The sequence below is a fragment of the Orussus abietinus genome, unplaced genomic scaffold, assembly GCF_000612105.2.
Source record: "Orussus abietinus isolate OABI.00-Male unplaced genomic scaffold, Oabi_2.0 scaffold706, whole genome shotgun sequence".
NCBI lineage: Eukaryota > Metazoa > Arthropoda > Insecta > Hymenoptera > Orussidae > Orussus > Orussus abietinus.
Window position 1 is genome coordinate 43591 of NW_019394888.1, and position 6674 is coordinate 50264.

Below are 6674 nucleotides of genomic sequence, written 5' to 3' on the forward strand. Positions count from 1 at the left end.
GGTCTCCTCCCAATCGATGATCACCCCCGGCCGAGTCCCATCCTCGGCGCCCCCCGTCCCGGGGGCCGCCCCGCCGCCTGCGGCGCCTCCGCCAGCTCCGCCACCTCCGCCACCACCGCCACCGCCGCCACCACCGCTGCCACCCACCGCCACGGGGGACCGAGCCAGGTTGCCCGCCAGCTTTAATCGTCGCTGCCACCCCGCGACCACCTCCTCCTCCCCACCCGATCGGCCGGCCCCGCTTCCTGGTCACCCCAGCACCTCCGCCCCGCCGACGACCCGGCTCCACGACGGTGACCCGACTCCACGACGGGCTGCCGCGACCTGCCGCGGCTCACGGTACCCGGGCCGAGATGATCCCGACGAGCGCTGAAATCGAGGGGCAAGGACCCTTATCAGACTCTGTCGAAACTCTTCTTGGAACTTTTTTTTCTCATGCGCGACTAAATATATTATTTCACGGAGAAGCGAAATCGCGACTTGCCGCGGTTTAGGATATCCGGGCTCGGGGTTGTCTCAACGAGCACTGAAATCAAGGGATGAGGGCCCTTATCAGACTTTGTCGGACCTCGTCTTGCAACTTTTCTCTCATGCGCGACTAAATATATTATTTCCCGGAGAAGCGAAAACGCGACTTGCCGCGGTTTAGGATATCCGGACTCGAGGTTGTCCCAACGAGCACTGAAATCAAGAGACAAGGGCCCTTGTCAGACTTTGTCGGACCTCGTCTTGCAACTTCTCTCTCATGCGCGATTAAATATATTATTTCATGGAGAAGCGAAATCGCGACTTGCAGCGATTTAGGATATCCGGGCTCGAGGTGTCCCAACAAGCACTGAAATCAAGAGACAAGGGCCCTTATCGGACTTTATCGGGCATTATTTCGTGACTTTTTTCTCATTCGCGTCTAAACATATTGTTTCATGAAATCTGCCTCGACGCCCGGTACCCGAGGCCCAAGCCGATCCCAATGAGCACTGACCCCGTCCTTATCGAACTCTATCAGACCTTATTGTGATTTCTTTTTTCATTCTGAATGTTATGTTCATTCTGAACGTTATGTCACGGATAAACGGAATCGCGAGTCACGCTACCCGAAGCCCAAATGGATGCACTTCGAATGAACGATAAATAGACATTCACCCGTTTCGATTATTCATCTACAAACACGTCGATTATTAACCGATTTCACGATGCACGCGCGACGGACGAGAGTCGACCGTTTTGTAGGTGCCGAAACCATTGTTCGAGGCCAGAGTAATATGGAGCAAATCCACTACTCGCTTAGTCCCTTGTTTTTATTCCCAAGACTTCCTAGAAGCGTTATTCTACGCTAAGAACGTTCGTCTCGAGTTTGTTTCCGTTTTGGTAGGTCGCAGACACTTCGGCGGTCGTACACGTCGAGACCTCGAATCTCAACTCCGCTAACGCGATAAATATAATCGAATTAAAGACCCGAGCACTCGCGTTTTTGACTTCCCAAGTTTAAGGTGAAGTGAAACACGTCGAGGAACTTGATCGACGTCGATAAAGATTTTTTTAAATGCCTACGTTGCCGACGTTCGTTTTTATATTGACAGCTGGGTCGAATTATATTGGGTATTGTACCAAATGGCATACTCCACCTGTCGTTTTCGTACAATAAATATCAAGAAATCGAAGTAAAACTCCAGAAATCCTCCGGATTCGTGCTTTCTGGGGCCCTAATTAAATGCAGAAGGACCCCTGCGCCATCTCTGATTTCCAGGTCAATTAAATTTTCACTCCGAGACCTCGTATTCCCATCGTTTTAGCATAGAAGCGCATACAACACTTTTTTTGCCTTTATCCCGTTCAAATGCGAGTTTATCGATTACCAGAGTGTTCTAAATTCTCGTAAAATTATCCTGACCCTTTAGTTTCTCATATCAGAGCCTGCGATAATTGTATATTGATCGAAATATGAGAGCTCGACGCCATTTTGGTTCTTGTCTGAGCTGAGTTAAAAAATTTTGTTAAAAATTCCAAATTTTCAATGTATCAGGACAATTCTTAGATGATCAGGAGTGACGTGTCAAAGTTTCGGACAGTTTGGTCTAATACCCTTAAAAAAAAGTGTTGTATTCGAATTGACTGATTTGAAGGGGGTTTCACTTCACCTTAAGGGGCTCGGACAATCCGTTTACGCGTCGACTCCCAAGATCTAACGGGTGACAAAAATGGCCGGTGGTTTTTCGAGGGAACCCGATTTTTCCCGTCTCATCCCGGCCGAGAACTTTTCCGAACTGGGATTTTCTCCCCACCCCCCGGGAGGAACTCGAGCGGGACTCCGAAAGTCTTTTCAGCCGTGTAGATAATACGCCGGGGGCTTTGCGTAATTTAATTTGCACTGACATTATTCCCGGCCAGGTAAAGGTCGAGGACCGTGAAACGGTGAATGTCATTCATGTTCAAATGACGTTCCAACTAACAGATTTGTATTAAAAATTATTTCATGAATTTCACCTGTCCCTTTTTCCAAGCTCGGTTGTAGCGTTCTTTAGAAAGAATTTTTGAGAAATAAATTACAGTTCCGACACAAGAAGGCTCGTTCGAAAGAGCTGGGTGAACCTGGAATCCAGTTCGAGGCACAAACAAAATTAACAGGCTTATTGGAATGTTTCCGTGATGTGGACGGTGCGTCATATTGTTTTGTTTGTGGCATTTTTTTTTTTTTACAAAACCAGAGCTGATCAAAAAGATAAATAAATTCCGAAATCGTGGAAATTTGGATTTTTTCCCTCTAATGTTAGGTTAATTATAGTTTTCACTATAATGTTTTCTCTGATGTTAGGAAAATTCAGAGCCTCCCAAAACCTCGAAAACCTTAAAATGGTCCTTTTGGGAACTTATTTTTTTTAATAGCTCTGGTTTTTGTAAAAAAAAAAATGGCACATGTCTACATCACAGAAACATTCCAGAAAGCTTGTTAATTTTGCTTGTGCCTCAAACTGGATTCCAGGTTCACACAGACGTTCGAAAGACGTGAACAGGTAGATTTCCATGAAAAGATTATATTTAAAATTTTCAATCGTCTCTTTTCCTAGGCTCGGATCAAATGTTCCTTGGAGAGAATTTTCGAAGTGGAAAAAATGCTTCCGACGCAAAGACGCCTGCTCAAATGACGTGCAAAAAGATCCACGTGAAAAACTGATTTGAAAGATCTTTCCCGAGGCTCGGTTGCAGCGTTCCTTGGGGGGAATCTTTGAGAAGGAAAGAACGGTCCCGATACAAAGTAAATGGCAAACTTTATGCGGCCACAAGTCAGAGCGTGGGTGAGGTTGCGACATCGACACCCCGGTGCACGAACGATCCCATCCCGAGGTAAACACGACCGTAAACCGTTTCTTCTCGCGCGCTATCGCCGGCCAATTGTCGTTGAGACAATCGGGACCTTTGTTTCGGTTATCTTGCAGTTATCGAGCCGCCGATCGAGCAGCACGGGATAACCCGAGGACAATATAAGCGAAAACCGGGTGCGATCGTAACTCCTCGGGTGCAGGCAAATCCAGAACGTCGACTAAGCCACTCTAAGAGCTCCAAATTGGTAATAATAAATTACCCGAATACCGATAATTTCAACGTCGAGTAAATCATATATTAAAAACGCCCTCAGACTTCTCACCGTCGCGAATAATCGACTTGGCCGTGACCGTTTTGGTCGTTTACGCGAACTCGATCCGTAAACATTAATTTCGCGCGATAAGCAGGAGATACGCGTAAACGGAGCTCGTTGCAAAATCTGTTGTAGGTACGCGGGAAAAGCAAAAACACGCTTCCGGGATTTATGCAATCCGCGGAAGTGCCGGCCAAGGCGAAAGAGCGGAGGATCATGGACGTTCGAACAAAGAACAATTTCTCTCGGCGGTAAGACCCGACCTCACGTGTATTACCCATCGTGTATCGTTCATTTCCTCGCGCATCCTCGTGAATCCAGAAATTTCTATTTTTCCCATAATTCCCAAACAAACGGCTGCACGATATGGCTTCGATCAGCTGTTTCGCGGCAGCTGGTACCGGGCTCCGAAAAAAATCCCGCCCCACCTCAACCGACTACTCCGATTTTACCCTCGCAATGTCGCAACTCACTTTCCATTCCGCAAATCGTCAAATTGCCCGCCTTCTCGTTCCCAAGTCTCGCGAGTAAAAGTTGAACGCGTTTGACTTATATTCAAATCCCGGGTAAAAAAAACGTCTCTCGGCGAGATTTTCGATCGCGAGTCTCGAAACGCGTCGCCGCCAGCACGAACAGCTGATCCGAGCGTCGGCGATAACGCGATTTTTTCTCGACGTCCAACCTGATGATTTTGCAGCTCTTTGTCTCCCCTCCGTGTCTTCCGACGAGCGCGAGATAAATTGAATAAAAAAAAAAACAAAAAAAAAGGTTAAATCTCGAGGCCGAGAGTCACGTTGCGAACAGCTGATTCGAGAATCTCCCGAGCGCGTCCCGACGATATTTCCCTCCCCTCTGATTTTCTACCCTCCTCGATTTCCCTTCTCAAATATCTCTATTATTATCCCTAGATTCGACGGGGCCTCGGGAAATGACAACGGAGGTGCCTTTGTCTCTTTGTCCGCGCGGCGCTCATGGAGGCCCGCGAGCGCAATTCCCGATACTCGGTAAAAAGGAAATAAGAAAATCCGTTCGCGAATGCGAAACTGGTAATGCAAGCTCAACGTCTATATAGACAGAGAGGGAGAGGGAGAGGGAAAGAGAGAGAGTCCGAGTCGCGAACAGCTGATCGGCGTCTTTCCTCTAGCAGGTCCCCAGACCGGGAAGTGCCCATCCGGGAGCGTTATTCCCGGAAATCGTCAATCTACCTCGGAAGTCGATAAGAATCGGGCTCGGCTCCCGAAATAAAATGGAAGAAATGTGAAAAGCTCGATTCGGTCCACTCGCGAACAGCTGATCGGAGTCGATCTTCGAGGAGATCGTTCCACGTCTCACGGCTCTACTTTCCCATACGGCGCGTTAACGACGAATCGTATCGGGTGAGATTCGAGATCGAAAAGGTATCGTAAAACGCGATTGCTCCGAAATGGACGGCCGAGGTTCGCGTCGCGTCGCGGCACCACGAGTCGCGAACAGCTGATGCCCGCCTACCTTCGGCGGGTCGGTCGACGCGCGTCGAAACGTCAAACGCAGCGTCCGGGACGAGAGGAGGACGCCGACGCTTGGACGGACGGAAACGTCAAACTGGACCGTGAAGGAGAGAGAAAGAGAGAGAGAGAAGAAGAGGTTAGGTGGGCCGACACGAGCCGTCCGGGCGTCGAGTCGGGAACGTGCGACGACCCCGAGGGGCCGGTCGGGGGGAGTCGCCCCCCGGGCCCCGCGCGCGCTCGCCCAGGCCGCGTCGTCCGGCCGTGCACCCCGACCCTCCCGCGCGCTCCGAGTCGCCCAGGGCTTACCTCACCCCCTGGTCGCGTCCGCCGCCGCCACCGCGGCGCGAACCGCCGTCGAGCGAGGCAGGGACCCCTCCGCGACGGGCGCGCACACGTTCGCACTCCCAACAGGACAGCTGAGACACCAGTGCCCCGCCAGTTTTATGTAAGAGACATCTCGCGAGGTCCGCCGCGACCGACTTCACTGCGCCGACTTGGCTCCTGCAGGCCCGCGCGCGCGAGCGCTCCGCCGAGAGAGTCTCGCGTCGTAACCGAAGCACCGAGCCACCGCCGCGCTGCTCGATTCCTCTCTAGCCTGCCCCATCGACGACAACAACAAATATGGCGAACGCGAACCTCCTGCACCTCGACGCGAGGACGACCGACGACTGGCCCGGCCAGGTGGCGCCACGCGCGTCCCCCGCCGCTCGACCGAGCGAACGCCCGCCATCGGCCGTCCTCGGCTGAACTCGGCCATCTTCGCCGCCGGCCCGGCGAATCGAACGCCCCGCACGGCCGACTTAGCGCCCGCGCGCTCTGGTGACCGAGTGGGGAAGTTCCGCCGACGCTGCGCGGCCCGGCGCAGAGACCGCCTAGTCGTTTCCCCCTCTCTGGCGACCGGAAGACCTGGCCGAACGGGACGCGAGGGTGGGAGAAGGATGGATAGATGCGGGAGGTGTATGCGAACTCTTGACTCCTCCCCTTCCTCGCCTCCGCGCTACGGGTAGAAGACTACTAGAGATTTATTGATGCGAGGAGCGCCAGCCACTGGCTGCAGGTCTAGGCCTGCCCGGGCTTCGCTTCCGTTACCCCGCCGTATTCGATTTAAATATCTTAAGGAAATATGTGACTCTTCCACCTCGGTTTTTATGGCATATTGACAGGTATCAGTTGAGAGGGTGTCTTTAAGCTTCTGGTGAAAATTAATCTTGTAGGAAAATGACTAACCCAACGTAACGAGTGACCCACTTTAGAAGTAGAAAGGCAGATTCCCCGGTAGCCTCCTGCAGCTTCCGCGCGAGATTCCAAGGAAGCTTGTGGAATCTTGTATACTATCCTCCGCCATCTACCTCGAAAACGTGTAAATGTATACATGTCTTCGCTCTTTTACTTTAAGTTGATACAAACATTCGTGAGAAATCGCTTATCGAGAGGGCGCCACGAGTGTTCCTCGTCACAGCCAGAGGTGCATATTGACGCGTTATTTAAGGTTTTCGACGTATGTTGTGTAAATTAAATAATTTACCGCAAAGAACGTAGAAAATCAGTAAATT